Genomic DNA, 18,022 nt, shown 5'->3' with positions numbered 1-18,022 from the left:
AAGAATCGTATGCTATCAATGCTACCAGTTCGGTCACGTGATCAACGAGTGTCCTGCGGGCGGTGGCAGTTTTTGTCAGGAGTGCAAGCGAAAGCATAGCCGTGTATGCTGTTTCCTGACGAAGGGCATCGAGCCCATCAAGCAGATGTTCAACACGGACTACCTCTACAACAGTGAAAACATCCGGTGCATGAATTGCTATCAATACGGCCACCTCTACTGCCAACAGTGACTTAAGTCATTTTTTATATCATATTGTATTTACTATCTAATCATTCACAATCTTGGACGGGGCTCATGGGTCAAGTATGAAAGGATTGTCAGATCTTGCTCTGGAGGATAAACGAAAGTCTAGATATTTTACTTTGAATTGTTCTTCATCGTAGGAAGGATGTTTTCGACTCTAAAGAGGTGGTTTGATTTATGTGCTAGTTTCTTTTGTTGGATATAACTGTTGATCTCTTCGCTTGTTCTGCTTTTGGGTTAATACTGTGCATAATTTAGTAATCGTATCCTTTGTCTCCTGGCAAAGCAAAGACTCCTTGCTGGATGAATTGCCCAATTAATGGTTAGATTTTTAATTTTACTTGAAGGCATTTTCACCGACTCTTGCCAAATAGTTTAGAATGATGTTTTGGGGAGGCGGAAGGAAAATCTTCCCAGCTTTTTTCATCTCTAGATACTATTGTGGTGTGGCCCAAAGGTATTTGCTGCTTTCCTCTATGTGGATGCTAAGTTAGCTAAGACTGTTGCTGCTGCCCAGGTTGATTCGTTGGACTCCTTTTAATGGCAAAAAGAAGAGGCAATCAAGCGACTCATTTTGGGAAACTGTGGAGTGATGAAGCGGGCAATTGGCAGAAAGTTATCTAAGTTTTTTTCCCATATTTTGATTATCAATTGATTCAGATTGTGAAATTTCCTGCTTGCATATTGCTCTTTCAGTTAGGAGAGATTATCAGTCTCAATCCTGGCGGCAGCAATAGGATTCCTGTTTACTCAAGCAATTATCTTACTGCTGATATTTTAGCAAATGTTGGAAAGTGACTGGTAAAAGCTTCGTCCTCTTTATCGCAGACACCGCCAGGGAAAACAACTGAGTTTCAAAGACATGTGAGGCTTACGGAGAAGCATCAGGATCTTCTTGCTTTCTTCTGGAGAGTCTCCAAAGGGCAAGATGATGCTGGCAGAGAGTCTCAAGGGCTTTATGGTCTTTCCCTACATTAAATATAATCTTATCACGTCAAATTTTATCGATAAGTTCCCTATCATTGAGTAGCCACTCTGGTCTACTATTGATTTATAATAGAAGCGATGAGCGAGGCCAAGAACGCCACCCAGATAATCGACAAGACCACCCGCAACCGCATCTTCAACTCGCGCTACTGGAAGGAGGAGTGCTTCGCCTTGAACGCTGAGACCTTCATCGACAAGGCGCTTGCGTTGAAGTGCATAGGAGGGCTCTACGGTGGAGCCAAGAAACCCACCAAGTTCCTCTGCCTGCTCTTCAAAATGCTCCAAATGGGACTCACTGAGGACATCGTGCTGCTCTACCTAGGCGACCAAGAGTTCAAGTACCTAAGCGCCCTTGCGCTTGTTTACCTAAGGCTCACAGTCAAAGCGCCGAGAGTTTTTGAAATGCTGGAGCCTTCTACAATGACAACCGCAAACTGAGAGTCAGAAATAGCTTGGGAAGATACGAGCTCACCTATGTCGATCAGCTGGTTGACGAATTGCTCAACAACGAAATTTGCCTTGGACTCACTCTGCCCTTCATCCCCAAACGACTGGCACTTGAACTGCAGTAACAACTTGGTCCACGGAAAAGCATCATCGAGGAAGAACTTAACACTAACGTCCAAGCCATTAAATAAGAGGCAGGAGACGAGGAGGAAGATAATTGAATGATCCCATATAGCTATCTACTCGTATCTTTGTGCTTGAAAAGGCAATAATTAAGGGGTGAGGTGGAGAGGGTGAGGATCGGGTATGCTTGAATGAGTTATACATTTTAATGCATTTAGAATTTATTTCCCCTTCCAAAGATTATAATTTTTATGCGAAGCAGATACGAGATGGCCGAAGAGGAAGCGGAGGGATTCGAACAGGCAGAAATGATCAATGACGACAACTATATCGTTGTTAAAAATTTAGACGAAAGCTAATCTACCCTAAATCCCACCTCCAACAATCACAAATCAAAGGCCAAACGTCGATTTCTTATTAAAGAAAAGCCAAAAATAAGTAAACCATTCTGAGATAGAATTTGCAGCTTTGGAGTTGCTTCCACTCACGTCTCGCAAGAAAGGTGACTCTGAGAAGTTCATGAAGTCCATGAGCTTGCAAAAGACTGTCTTCGAGGAGGTTTCCAAGTAGCAGCTTCCTCCTGCACGCCCGTAGCGCAAAGACGGAAAGGGGCAGACCGATCGAGGGCGGGCGCAATCGTGGAGGAAATCATCGAGGCAGCAGTCGTAAAGACTAAGAGGTTTCAATCTACAGACGCAGGCAGCAGATTGGCGAGGATTTAATAATCCGAACAGACGAAAACCAGTAACTGCAAAAAATCAAGTAGTCTCTGCCAACGGGGCAAGTCCTCAACATTGTCTACAAAAAACGACCAGCAAAGAGCACGCATGAGGCTTTCAAGGAAATCGCGAAATATGCCTCATCTTCCTTTATGAGTAGTAAGTATAATAGCGTTTTGCGGGCAAAGATGGGCAAGTGGCAGGTCAAAGCCGAGTAAACGCCAACCAAATTCGCAGGAGAGGTTAGCTTTGAGGCTGGAGAAGAGAGCTGCAATTTGCAATGCGTGACTAAGGATGCATCTGGGAATACAATCTGATGCTTAGTGTCGATACCAATACAAGGGGACATCAAAGTTGGTTCTATTTTACAGTCATAAACAATACAGCGGATAAGCAAGACATAGTTATAAACATTTGCAATATGAAACGAAGGTTTCCCATGATCAGGAACGGCCAAGGAGTCTACAGAAGGATCAAAGGCATGGAATGGCAGCGTATTTAAGAAGTTTATATTTAAACCACTGATAAGGGAAAAAATAAACTAACCTTTGAGCTTGAACTTGCATATCTTAGCGTGTAGAAGTCAGTCTTATTCCTCCCTATACGTATAGTGATCAACTGCGTGATGTTGAATCCTATGAAGTTTACCCTAATGCACGTGTGGAAATACTGACTTATTCCCTATCTGGCTTGGCCATTCCGATGATCACTATTACCAAAGGAGCCCGTTCCAGCAACCAGCCAAACAAAAACAGAACCTTTATCTAATTACAGCTCGTATCCATCCGAGTGAAACATGCAGTTCTTTTATAGTGAATTCCCTCATTAAATAGCTTCTCACAAACAGTTAGTTTGATGATTTTTTGAAACATAATGTAGTGAAAGTGGTTCCTATGGTCAATCCAGATGGAGTGTTTTCGGTAACTTTCGCACCAGTATGCATTTACTCATATTTAGACTATCTAGGCGCTGATCTCAATCGCAGTTTTCACATCAATGATGAAGCTCTTTATCCTGAAACTGTTGCTTTGAAGGAACTAGGTCGTAAGTGTAAGGAAGATTATGGGTCAACTTTCTGGGATGTTAGATTGCATGGTCATTCAAGCCAGCCAAACAGTTTATATACGGACCATAATACCCTCCTGCCAGTGAAAGTTATGTGGAATGTAGATTTTACCCAAATACTTGACAAAGTTAGCAGTATTTTCAGCTACGCATAATCTTCTTTCGATTAGAAGAATACAAGAACAATACAGCTCGAGGATTCTTTTTTCGCAAACTGAAAGTACCAGCTTACACTATATAAACTTCATACGCTCTTTACTACCCCAAGGGAAGTGAGGAGGATAGCAGCTATGCCCCTCTGGGATTCCATAGTGGAGTAATTTGGAAGAGCCATCTTGGGAGCTTTAAGAATAAATCAATAATGCATAACGCTAAGCCAGGAGCAAAAAGAACCCAGCAAGATGGAAAACAGCGAAAATACACAAAAGGAAGAGCCAAGAGCAACTATAAGATAGAGCCAACTCAGTCTTTGCCAGACTTGCCCAGTTTAAAGCTACTTATGCAAAACTCAAGCGAGAAATTATGCAGAACTTAAAAACTAACCTCAAATCAGAAAAATTTGCATCAAAAGGCTGAAAATTAGAGTGAATCTGATGGAGAGAGTCTGGATGAAGACTTTTCTCCATAGAGCAAAGCTTATTATACGAAAGCTCAACTAAACTGCCCGAGGAAAATCTTTTCTACCTAAGGTGATGAAGTAACCATCGCTAACTCCCTCTCTAATACCTACTTTTTACATAGGTAGCGACACCAGAGATGGTGTTTTGCAACGTATGAACTCTAAGTTTCGAAACAAGCGCTACAACCGACCAGTTAACATCAGCCAAGAATACACAGAATACCTTTTAAGAAACATCACAGGCATCAATTCTCTCAAACCGTAAATCGTAAGTTTCAATCCAAAGATCAGCAAGCCTACTTACGCTAAAAATAGCGATATGTGATCACTGGTCATGATAGTTTCCTTTTTTTATATGGCTGTTTCCATTCTTCATTCATTCCCTCCAAATGATATAAACATTATATTTGAACTCAGTGATGAAGAACGAATAATTCATCAAATCCTTCGTGGGCTGAAGCCAGTCGGTGAGGACGAGTGCCCAGCGCTTGGCTCCAGCGATCGCTAAGTCTTCATCAACAAGACGAAAGAGGTTTATTTCTTTAGTAACATTCTATCCATATAGATAAAGTTTTTAACGATTCTGCACACAACGAAGAAGTATATAACCATGCAGTGAAGCCAGTGATGGCCGACTTGCTGAACGGCTACAATGGTAAAGAGATAGTAAATTAGCATGTGTATTGGCATATGGACAGACCAGCTCAGGCAAGACTTATACATGAAAGGTGTGAGTCAGAGCTTAGGATTGATTCCACTGTGCATCAAAGAGCTTTTTAGCGGATTAACGAAAGAGAGCTTTATGCAAAGGTGAGCATTAGCTACTTTAAATCTACAACTAAAACATCATCGATCTTTTGGACAATGAACAACCGCGCTACCTGGATTACGGGAAGACGGAAAAAAGAATCTAATAGTTGTGGACCTCATTGAGCAAGAAGTAAATGATGAATTTGACGCCCTCTCTCATTATGAAAAAGGAGAAATGCGGAGAAAGTTTGCCAGCAATAACATCAACTTCTCATCCTCTCGAAGCCACACCATTTTCAAAGTCACACTCTCTTCCGTCACAGAAGAACGAGCGCTTGTTAATCAAGCATTTATATGGTGGATTTGGCGGGTAGTGAAAGCATCAGCAAAACCAATGCTGTAGGAGTCTTAAGAAAGAGGCATAAAACATCAACAAAAGTCTATTAGCGTTAACCACAGCCATCCGCGCAATCAGCGAAAGGCAGGCCTATGTAAACTACCGTAACTCAAAATTAACTCGGATCCTTCAGCCATGCTTAAGCGGAAACTCAAAGACTGTTGTCATTTGCACAGTCAAGCAGACTGATGATTGCCTCCCTGAAACTATTAACACCCTCAAGTTCGGAGTATCAGCCAATTCCATCCGAACTGAAGCTCGCCAAAACTTGATTGAGGCACCCCAAGAAGCCAGGACGGTGCAAGATACAAATCCCTTTGCGATCTACTTGACGAATAGCGAGCTGGGCGTTCAAGAGCTGAAGAAGAGTTAACGATTCGAAATGGATAGCTATAGAGAAGCAAGCAACACATTAGAGACCTGTAAGCAGAGCTTGAGGAGTGTAAGCATAGACTATTTGCTCTTTAAAATGAGAATAGGCACCATACTGGCCTTATTGATTACTACAAAGGAGAGCAGGAAAAAGAGAAAGCTAACAAGAACATATTCTTCGAAAAATCACAGGAAAGCATAGCTTTGATATAAAATGAAAATAAAAACTTCAAACTTACTATTTCAACCTCAACGAAACTATCGAAAAGCGAAACAAAAGGATAGTTATGCTTGAAAAGAATGAGAAAGTTTTGCTTGACCGGGCTGAAAAGTATGAAAAGTAACTAGCCAAATTACAAGAGATGATCGGACAGGAAGAGAGTAAAAGTCAGCAAATAGATAATAAAAGGGAATAACCACGTCTTAGAAGTGTAAAGCGGAACAATGACACAAACACTTAACACAAAAAGCAAAGTGAAAATCAACTTAGCTTCCACGAAATCAGCCGAACTGGCCCACCTGAGTCAGGCCTGCTGAGCCACCCCTTCACTATCGGCACAGTTGTAAGCCTTAGCACAACTATCCTCACGATGAAAATCGATATGAATCACTATCTCAACACAATCACCGAACTGCATGCAGAAATCAACGAGCTGCAGGCGAAATTAGATGAGCTGAGAAGAGGAGAAGAATTAGGAGGCAATGTGGGATCATCAGGTGGATTCAGGCGCTAATCAGGTGTGCGCAGCAAAGATGATGATAAAAAGGCAAGAAAGATGGACAGCAGGCTTCAATAGCTGAAGCAGGAAAACCAAAAATTGAGAAAAAAGAACATGCATTGTATGAATTTTATTATGTAGATCTGAAGATTCTTAAAAAATGCGCCAACAACAACATTGATTCCATCGCTGGCTTCAACGAATACCTTGAAAAAAACTTCAAATTCAACCAAAGAGCGCTTTTCGAATAACTCATGCAAGAAAATGCTGACGATTACGAGCCTATTCCTGTTTCAGAACCCCCCAGAAATAGAGGGCCAGGCCAGGGCAACAACAAGGAGAACAGACAGCGAAGCACTGAAGGAAATCGTCCTTGATGGTGCGTGATTCACTAGGTTTATGCATGTTATGATTGCTTTGGGATGATTTGGTGATTGATAAATAATCTAATTGGATGAAGGAGCACAAGGAGAGCCTCATCGAGATGGACTTCATCGAGAAGATCACCCTCAGTCCCTTCGAAAAGTACGTGCGATTCAACCGTTTCCCTTGGAAATTCGTCCTCCATCTTCTGCTCATCGCCCTATGCACATATCAGGCGCTCCGTATCGTCTCCATCCAGGACAAGCATACACGCATTCAGGAGCAAGTCTTCTCGACTGTTTACCTGCAGGATGAAGATGGAAGCAGCTCTTTCCCCTTCTACTCCTTGACTGACTATTCAGATGCTTTTTTCTCAGTCGTCAATAACACCCTGGGCCTCAACGATGTTCTCTTACAGTACTCGATCATCGACGCCGTTCAATATGAGCTCTAAGTTTACTATACGCAGATCACTGATGAGAATAAGGATAAGATGGTGGTGAATGGTACTAATTAATCCTACTTGGACGAGTTGAATACAGTTTTGGGCATCTCTCCCGACGATATAGCGGGCTTTAAGACCTTCCTGCAGGGAGTGGAGAACATGAATCTCAAAATTAGCAAGCTCAAAACATATATATCCAATTCTTCAAATGAGTATTCTGATTGCCTTTAGTGGGATATCAACATTGGATACTCTCTGCAATCCCTAGCCAACGTAGAAGCCACTCTCTAAGCCAACTCGGCTGAATGTTCCGGCATCGGTACAGAATACGAGGGGGAAAGTATAATCGGCATCCATTTCGCCATCATCATAATCGCCAGCTTGAGTCTGTTTTTGTCATGGAGGCAGGTCTACTTCGTCTCAAGAGAATACCTGTATTTTAAGAGGAAAGCAGCTGGCAACCAAAGCGAAGTGGGAGAAATGAGCCAATCAAGGTTTAGAGGCCATACTGAGTGGCAGAAAAATTGGGAAGATCTGGGATTTTTGGACAAGCTCAAATTCTTCGATTTCTGGTTTATCGTCATCGTCGCGGGTAACTTCTTCCAAATATTCGGAGCTCTTGTGGCTCTGCTGGAGCTAGTGATTGACGAGCGTTTGGCCATCTTTGAGCATAAGGAACTGTGATCGGTCTGGGAGTATGTTGGCTTGGGTGACCATTCTTAAGTACTTGGATACAGTCCCAATTTGAATCTGATGTCTGCAACATTATCCAAGTCGTGGAGCAACCTTTTGGTATTTTTGCTTGGAGTAATGCCTTTCTTCTTGGGTTTCGTCTTCTTAGGACAACTATCTTCTGGAAATACAACAAATTCTAAGACACCAGCTCGTCTGTGATCACATGTTCTCTCTCCTTAACGGTGATATCGTCAATGATACTTTCCTCTAAACTTGGGCTTAGGGATTACCTGGACAAATCTACCTCATTCTTTTCATGATTCTCTTCTACACTGCAGTCCAAAACGTCTTTGTGACCATCATCATGGAGGGCTATGAGGAAAGCATCAAGGAAAGAGAGCAGAAGAAGATGATCGAGCGCAAAGAAGCACAAGAGAGGGAAAACTTTGAGAAAAATCTTGAGGAAATAGAAGAAATTCAGGATGATGCTCCAAGCCCCTAACTCACCCCTTAGCAGCAGTCAGGAGTAGCGAAAATCAGGAAAAACGGAAGAAAGGTGGAGCTTATCTTGTAAGAAATGAGCAAAATCTTCAATGAAGTCAATGAGAGTGAATTGACTCCAAGTGAGAAGCAATACCTGCACAGCCTGCTGAAGGACAACTTGGCTGCCATTGCCAGCAACATAAAGTTGCAGCTTAGAGATATAAAGCATTGATCATGATTCTCTTATTATATCTGCAAGTGATCATTATTTTCTGATTATAATTAGCATCAGCCAAATGTATTGGAACGCCATCAAATCCGGAATCAGGCTCAAGCTAGGCTTAGCCAATCCTTGTACCTTCAGCTTAGATAGTCGAAATCAAACCGCAATTCAAACTCATGAATCAATAAGTCACTACGTCAAGGCAAGTTTATGCAAAAGCAAAAGTTAGCTCAAACGAATATGTATCCGTTCGGTATAGAAACAATAAATAAGCGCTTCCGATGAAAATAAATGTCTGGGATTGATGATTGGACAATACTTGAGCTTCACATTGATGGCAGCAAAAGCCTTATAATCCCATCTCCAGAATCGATGAGCCAGGGCAGGTTGACTTTCTTGTGACTGACCTAAGAAAGAAAATGGCCAAATTCCTTCACGAATCGCATACTAAGCCTTGCTGTAAATAATGTATAAGAAGGACAATGAGACTGTTGAGTTGAAGGGCCCTTTACGCAATACATCTATAGAGGCTATGGAAGACTGGAATGGGAGGGAAACCATTGAAGAAATACAAGCATATGGTATGATTGCTTTTGAGTCTGGATAACGGAGCTTACAACCTTATCGACTCCTTAATGCCGAGCTACGACAATAAACCGCATTAAGTCTTCTTTGGGTGGGAAGCTAGCCTGGTCATTTCTTTTTTTGGAGGAGTTTAGCACTTAGCCGAGCAGCAGAGGCTAAATTGCAACTTAATGTGCGCAACTGAAGCCTGGATGGGTGGGGCCTTTCGGATCATCACAGCTCACATATTTGTCGTTTATGCCTCCTGCTGGGCCAGATACAGCGTTGATCTTAGTTGGAGGCCCTGCTGATATCGACCATTTAACGCCCATACTCAAAGAGCTAAAATACGAAAATATAATGTTCCCCTACAATCCTGATTAATCTACTCATTCCAATTCAATTTATCAAGATTTCATATCATATGATAATGATCCATGGCAAAATGAAAATCTGCTTTCAACATATAATCTTAGGAAACCATAAAACTTTGATTTCATTTGAATGTGATGAAAAGTTTACGATAGCATAATATTTTAGAAAAATGGCTGAAATTACTTTCGTTATTAACAAATATAGTTAAGCTACAAATTAATTATCCGAACATGATGAGCACATATGCAAAGAAACTTATTCTTGGAATAGTAGGCATTTACATCATCTTCATCTGCCTTAGCTACTACACTGAGAAAATGTACACCATTTGGTATTTAGCTACAATCACCCCTACAAACATTTTAAAATCGGAAAGAACGGAAAACAAAAAAGGCTCATTTTAAATATCCATCGTTGATAACTTGGGCAGGATGCCTACTCTGTACATTATATGGAGCCATCGTGGCGAAACTCAACCATTAGAACCAAAATCCCATCACCTTAGCTTCCAGAATAAAGTTAGGACTTCTATTTTGTCTAAACATCCTTCCAAGCAATTTTGCCTTACTTTATATTAGCTATCCATTACAAGTCGTTGCTAAAGCATCGAGATACTTTTTTCTCATACTGTTTGGAGCTTTTTTCTCGAAAAATCAACAAATAAAAGAACTTACGATTCCGAAGAGCAAAATAATAATGCTATCTCATAATGACTTCAACTTTCCTATTTATCTACGAATAAACAGTAATCTTTATAGATTTAGATTAACAAATAAATATTAACATTTTAAATCTTAGAAAAAACGGGTCGGAATTTCCTATTGGTAATTGCTGTTGTTCTGATGCCTTTTTGTTGATCAACAGGCCTTTTGCAAGAATAATTTTCATCCAACCGCAAATCATCTCTTTAGTTCCTATAATTTTTTGCTTTTTTGATCATTTTTTTCAGCTCTGCTAGGAGGCACTCTGTTTCCTTCCTTAAGTTCTGCTACAACCATCCTTCATCTTACGGGATATCGGCTGTGTATGCTTTTGCAGTTGATAAGCCAGCAAATCGCATAAATTTAATAATTGTAAACTTCAAGCAATATATCTACCCTCTAATATCGTCGACTAGAAGAATTATCGTACTTATTGCATCGATTGTCATATTTGAACACAGTCTCAGCTACCGGCAATGGACTTCGGTTTTCTTCATTTGCTTTGGGATTATAGTATAGCTTATAGACGAGCTGAAATCCAAAGAAACAATTGAAATTGTCCAAAGATCAAGTAAGAGGAAGCCACTGTGAAGCACCAACTCGAATCAACAAAAAGCATCAAACATATTGATTATTGACAATCAATAATAATGATAAATTTGAATATTAATTCAAAAATTGATTAATTATTAACAACCATATCTATATGCATAGCCATTGATATACAATCTCCATCCTTTATACGTATTCGAAATTACTTTTCATCCATCTCCAAACAAATGACTACTGCTTTGCACCTCGGTGAAGATGATACTGCCTGCTCCATTTGCATGCTCTAATACAACAACGACAAGCAAGCCCCCAAAATTCTCTGCGAAAACCGCCACGTGATTTGCGAGTTTTGCATCTGGCAAATGTATGTTGAAGCTGATGTCGACTTCAATTGCCCTTATTGCAAAAAACCCATCGAAAAATTGGAACCTTGCGTCATCCCTGAGAAAAATCTGAAAAAAAGTGCACTCAAAGAATCAAGAAAAAGCGAAGCTGGAAAGGAAGTTGAGAAGTGCATCAGGATGCCTGAGAAAAAGATCTAAGTTTTTCCAAAAGTTGCTGGATTCAATGCAGGATAGCTCGAAATCAAGCCTGAGAAAAAGAATGGCAAAACCAGAATCAGCTCAAAAATATGAAACCCCCATCAAGAATATCGGAATGAAGAAAGCGAAAGGAAGGGAAGTCTGAGCTTTTCCTAGGCTCCTCGCCAGGATTACATCCGCCAGCCCAACGAGAAGCCTGTCTAAAGAAATATGAAGATGTGATTAAGGACTTGGCTTCCAACACTGTCTACAACGTTCCCCAGAGCTTCCCTGAGATCAAGCCGGATTACAAGCAGCAACAGCCTCTGAAGCCCGTCCCCGAGCTGAAGATTGAGAGCATCAAACCTCAGGAAGCCAAGGAAGCCAAGAAAGAAGTCCCCAAGGTGAACTTCCAGTTCAAGAACCCCACTGAGTCCTCGGCCAAGAAGGAATACAAGATGTGAATGACGTGATTGCTCAACCATTATTCATCAAATACTTAACTTTCATTCCATTTTATATTAAAATGTTTTTCAGATTTTTAATAATAATCACTGTCGTTTTTCTTGCACAAGCAGGAAAGGTCGACTTCAATACAACTTCCACCGGATTTCCGAAGGTCATCTGGTCATACTGGGAGCAAGGATACGATGAAGCTCCCTTTTTCACCAAACTTTGCCTAAAAATAAAGAAAAATAAGCGAGAACAAGAGGATGGAGCCATGTATTCTTATCAAAGCAGAACCTGCACGAATATATAGATCCATAATAGGTTGAAAGATATTTCAATATGTTCTATACTCATCATATTCAACTGAAGGCCGATCTGATTAGGCTACTTTTGATTCTAAGATACGGTGGACTGTGGCTTGATACTAACTCTTACTTCTTGACTGATCTTTCATGGGTGGATAATCCACACCATCCCTACATTCATAATAAGCTTGGCTCTTCTCCAGACATCATTTTGGCAGCTAATACGGAAGGCCTTTATAGTGGAAAAAGCACGTTCAAAACTGATAAATCAGGCGAAATCGTCAATATCTTTCCCGTTTATGAAAACTGGATGATCTTGGCCAAGCCCAACAACTAGTTCTTGCAGGATTGCTTGAATACTTTTGTCTAAGTATGCAAAAAATCAAAGTAAAAAATGGATGCAGAGCTAATTTAGACTGGAATAATACTGCCTTAGCCAATAACTAATGCCTACTTTATCGGAAGTGACTATCTTGAGCAAATCACTATTCAGCGAAAGCAAAAATAACTTCAAAGTAAAAATTCTACTCAACTTGCAGTCGAATATTACCATATTTGGCACATAGAAGCACATGAGGGCCCTTTAAGATATTCCTGGACTATAACGAATATGCACTGACCATGTGGGCTGATGAGTCAATATATTCCACAAGGGAAATCGAAAAATAGGCACAGCCGCCATTTTTTAGGAAGTTCTTAGGATGGCATCACCGATTTTTCTCCAATTTTTTGAGGAATTATGCCAGCTATAATTGCTGGGGATTACAAGTCTTTGTGGAGGAAGGATCGTAGGTCAGCGATTCGCTGTTCAAATAAGTAAAAGGGGCTTCTTTGATGGGATAAATCGAGGAGATACATAAAAACTTCGCAAATAAAGAGTTTTGTAAAAGTTATGTTGAGAGTAGAACGATACCCAATTTGTAGACATTAATATTCGGTGTGCTTTGGATCACTATTGCGTTCACTATCTTAGCAGGATATTGCTGCTTTAGATGGAACTATGAAGCAGAAGGAAATACTTACTCTGGCCTGCAGTGATATTGTAAATATGTAAAAATGATGATTTAGACAATACTACATATATAGAATCAATAATAAGCTTTCCTCATCTGTAAGAGTTTGGAACTTCTCCAAGTTTTATTGATTTTTCACATAAGCTGTACGCTTTTTTGACCAATATCATCATCACTAGCATAGCAAATATAAAGCCACCTTCAAGGCAAAAATTGACTAATTTTTAATGATTTCCCACTTAAAATTCACTGATGATTTTGCTCCTACAGAGTATATTATCGTTATTACTTTTCTATAGCCCTTTGATACTGAGAATGGCCTTGGTGGCGTTGCTTTCAAGCTCTTATATGAGAAAATTGTGGATTATGGAGTGATTTTGGATGATGAGATCACCTCCCCAACAATTAAACGAGGCATAGTTTGAAAGATAGTGAGAGAATTAGGGATGCTGCCATCCAACAAACTTCAAAAAGTAGGGATTGACTGGGAAGATATCGTGAAGGTCTTCCAAAGAGTAAGTGATTAAATCCGCCCACATTTGATACCTTTTGAAACGGCTGTAAACAGTGAACCTGTATATATTTTAGTCAGCTTCAAAGTGCCAAATTCCATAATGCTGGACAGCATATTTAACAGTTGATGATTTATTGGCTTATAGCTACTTCTGTTTGCTTTGAAGCAGAATCTGAAACACGTAGTCACTGCCGATTAAATAGGGATCAAGATGTTCTTGGATAGTATGATACCCTAGCTGAGTATTTGCTTATCCATATCTTTTTCTTTTTCTTTAAGATTACCCTCAATTTTTCAAGAGCGTCTCCCAAGAATAGCGATTTAGGGTGTGCAACCATAAACCAATCTTCCAATCCAGGAAAGACGTTGACGAGTTGATTATATTTCTCATCGAAATGGTAGGTGATGTTGCCAGTTCCACTTCGGCTGTACTTCGTATATGCGCTCATTAGGATTTGAGGATGGGGTGCCAATTTGTTGTAGATGTGTGTATCATTTTCTATTTGAAAGACCCAATCCAGCGGTCTAAGAAAGAAGGAATTAGCATCCATCCACATCCCTCCATACTGGTACAAGAGCATCATCCTCAGGATATCAGCTCTCAATTGTACCAATTTGTCTTCTGCGTTTTCCATCATCTCATCAATGGTCGAAACATTGATGTACTTTTGCACTGTTGATTCATTGAGAAACCTAATCTACCATCCGCTGAGTGCTGCGTATCTTTATTTGTTTTTTATGCTGAGTTGAGTAAAGGAAGGAGCAGAGTCGAAGCCTTGCTGCCAGTATATCCACAATATCTTTGGAAATGTTGTGGTTTCTATGTATCTCCGAACGAACAGATGAAAAGTAGGGTGAGTATACTCGCGTAGATTAGCATTCACTCCTTGCTTTTATGTTTATAATTAAAATCGAGTTTAATTTTTAATTCAATAATGCAAGCAATCAAATCAAAGCAAGCATTTAGGAATATACTGGGTGATTTATATTTATCAAGATGGTGCATTGATTTTTCACCCTATTTTTTGTTGGATTGTTATTGTTGTTGTAATACTGATGCTGAAATAGGCAACATAGATCAAAAAGGTTCTGATTGCCAACTTAAAATAACAGTTGAAAATATTCGAAATAATCACCCAGAAGATATAGAGAATCGCATAGCTAACATAAGATATGAAGCCATTGTCCCCTAATACGAGCAAATATAGATAGAACTTGCCAAGTGGAAAAAACTCTATGAAGAGAACAAACTCCTCCTATCAAAATATGCTAAACATGCATAGTCGTAATTCCATATAAATATAGATCCAATTGCCAATCATACGAGAGTATCGAAATCGTTGTCGCTACACAAAACTACATTGAATAATCCATCTAAAAGACATCAAAAAGATGGCCCAAAGATCTTCAATCGTAGTTTTTAATATGGTCGCACTCCAGTATCTCATCTCCAATATAGAAAATACAATTCCCTTGCGGTTATATCTGTTTCCTGATAGTCTTTTAAAATATAATTAGCTTATCAACATTTTCAAATTATTTACCTACAGCTGTCAGGCCACTCTTATACACATTCCCTAGTTTCTTTTTACTGAACTTGCTTTATAAGTTGATAGATTAATCACTATTATTAAAACGCCCTGTATTTTCCAATTGATTAGTAATGACTAACAATAAAGGTGAAAGATCATCCTCAGCTGGTCATTTATTGCAGACAACATCGACGTGAAACTTGATTGCCTGAGAGGTCAGCCAAAAAGCGTAGTCTTCTTTGGTCCAACAGTAGTTGAAGGTGGCCAAAACAGCCAAAACGTCGAAAAGTATGGCCATGGGATAAAAGGCAACAAATACTAAGTTACCGATAATTTTCATGAGGATTGATACGACGAAGCAGAGGTAGTAAAGAATGGAGGAATCGCTTTTGCTCATGCGTTTGTTGGTGTTAATTTATAATTATGCAGAAGAGGATATCTTCGATGATCACTTTTCATAACAGAATTGAAAAAAATGCTAATAATAGTCAGTAACAATCAAGAATAAAAAAAGGTAAGAAGTTTTCTATCACAGATGAGAAAAATAAACCTTTGCCAATAGTTACCAGTACCTCACTTATTATTATATTGTTGATTAAAACGACAATAACCAGCGCTACCCACTTTATCTCCATGGGCCAAGTATATAAATTTATATATAGGAATAAATTTAATCTCAACTGTGAGGGTAATTTCAGGGATGCTGAAATGAGACGCCAATGTGTCAATTAGACCAAAATGGAGGGTAATTTTCCAAAGAGAAAAATGGATAAGATTGCATAAATGGTACTGGTTTGGATATTTAGATCAAGAAAGCAAGACACGCCCTGACGGAGACCCTGCCCTAGCCTCCCTTTTTGATGCTTTAAACTTTCTCAGAAATGACGGAGCAGGAAAAGTCACTCATTACGCCTGAGCTTAGGTAACATCTATAGCAAAAACTGAACGAATTGCCTCAAAAGAAAGAGCAAATTTGCAAAGCGCTGCAATAAATCAGCTAAAACGAAAATACTTAAATTAGCGAGGAGGTAATAGGCTGGACAGAGCCTCCTATTCACGATCACGAGCGGTAGATCGTAGGATTACTTGGCAACTTGATGGAGAATTGCAAAGAATTGAGAAAAATGTATTTGAACATATTGAAAACCAAGTAATTTATCCGATATTGATGACAGTTAGCCTTCTATCTCATATTTCCCATCATATAAACAATGTTTCATATATATTTTCCCCCCTCTCTCTCATATCCCTTCCCTCTGTCGTCAACCCTGCATGCCTTTCCAGAGTTCTTTGCAGAATAGAATAAATAGCATATTCGAAATATCAGTATATATTTTAGGTATTATGCAAAGTGCATAACAGCTCAAGCAAGGCTAATTCAATATTCGAGAAGAATACGATAACATCATAAATCAAACCATCGAAATGACCAAGAACATGTCCTTTGAGCAACGCTTCGAAAAAGCGAAATCGCATATCATCGATGCCCTCCTCAACAGAGATGTGAGAAATACTGCAAATTCTTCATAATTAAGCTCGCTTTATTACGGTCTTTATGAGTTACAGTCCTCGGCATTGTGGACGTGGCTTGTTTTTTTACTCAGCTACGCCTATATTTATCTGGTAATTCTCGATAATTAATCATATGGTTTAAAAATCATACTAGAGGGAAGCTTTTTAATCATCTTTCTATTCGATACCTTCGTAGATTTTTATTGCAAATCCTTCGATAAACTCAAACAAAATAATAGGTACCCTGCCTTCTACTTTTGGAAAGCTGTTCTCATAGGCCTTATGATAGTAGATCTCATTATCTTCATTTCGCTGCCCTGCTATAACTCAAGGCCTATACGCCCTTTAAGGATCCTACGAGCGTGTAATTGTGAAATAATTTAGTTCTTCCGGTTATCTTTGATGATGAGCTGAGAAAATGCTTGAGAGCCTTGGCGTCAGCATACAAGGATATCTTTGTCTTTATCATTTATTACACGCTAATCGTAGTTGGTTTTGCATTTTTGGGATCCAAAGTCATCAATTATGACCCTAACTACGTGGATCCCTTGTATCCCAACCATCCTGGAGGATTCGACATCTATGCAAGCAACTACAACGATTTCGGCAAAATGATAATGCAAATGTATACTTTAGGAACATACGACAACTATCCTGACAACCAAACTCCATCGATGCAGTACACATAGGCAAATTACGCATTTTACGCTATTTTTATCTTTCTAAACATGTTTCTATTCGTATTGGTTCCAGGTACGATAATTTACAATAAATTTAGAGAAAACAGGAGCAAATACATTCTAGTTGATGAGATAAGGCAGCAGCACTCACTGATCTTGGCATTTGTGACCTTGACTCAGGACTAGCACAACCTTTCCATGTAGATCCTTATAAAGTTTCTTTTTTATTTCTATAGAAAGAAGGTCAGATTTGTGTAATACATTACTTAAATTTGCCTGAGACTGGATGATAACAATAATCAAACCATTGTAAGTTTGTTTTAACATAGCAAGTCAACGAATTTATGCAGTTGAGCAAGCTTATACTCTATAATACAATCCTATACCCTCCGTCCTTTGACGATATCTAAATATGGATTTCTTTCAGAAAGGTAATCAATAATGCAATCCACCTCAAAGAAATCATCAACCATTGGGTTTTCCAACTTATTGTCTCCATTTACATTACACTCTGCTGTGTTAATACCTTAATCTTACTGTACAAGGGATATTAGATCACTAAGATATTTGACTACGTGTTTATATGGCTTTTTGTGGTGGAAATTATCTTGAAGATAATCGGTGATGGTCCTGAGCTTTATTTTTCAGACAGATGGAATATTCTCGATGC

This window comes from Nymphaea colorata, unplaced genomic scaffold (assembly GCF_008831285.2).
Source record: "Nymphaea colorata isolate Beijing-Zhang1983 unplaced genomic scaffold, ASM883128v2 scaffold0602, whole genome shotgun sequence".
Lineage (NCBI taxonomy): Eukaryota > Viridiplantae > Streptophyta > Magnoliopsida > Nymphaeales > Nymphaeaceae > Nymphaea > Nymphaea colorata.
Note: the sequence above shows the minus strand (reverse complement) of the source record.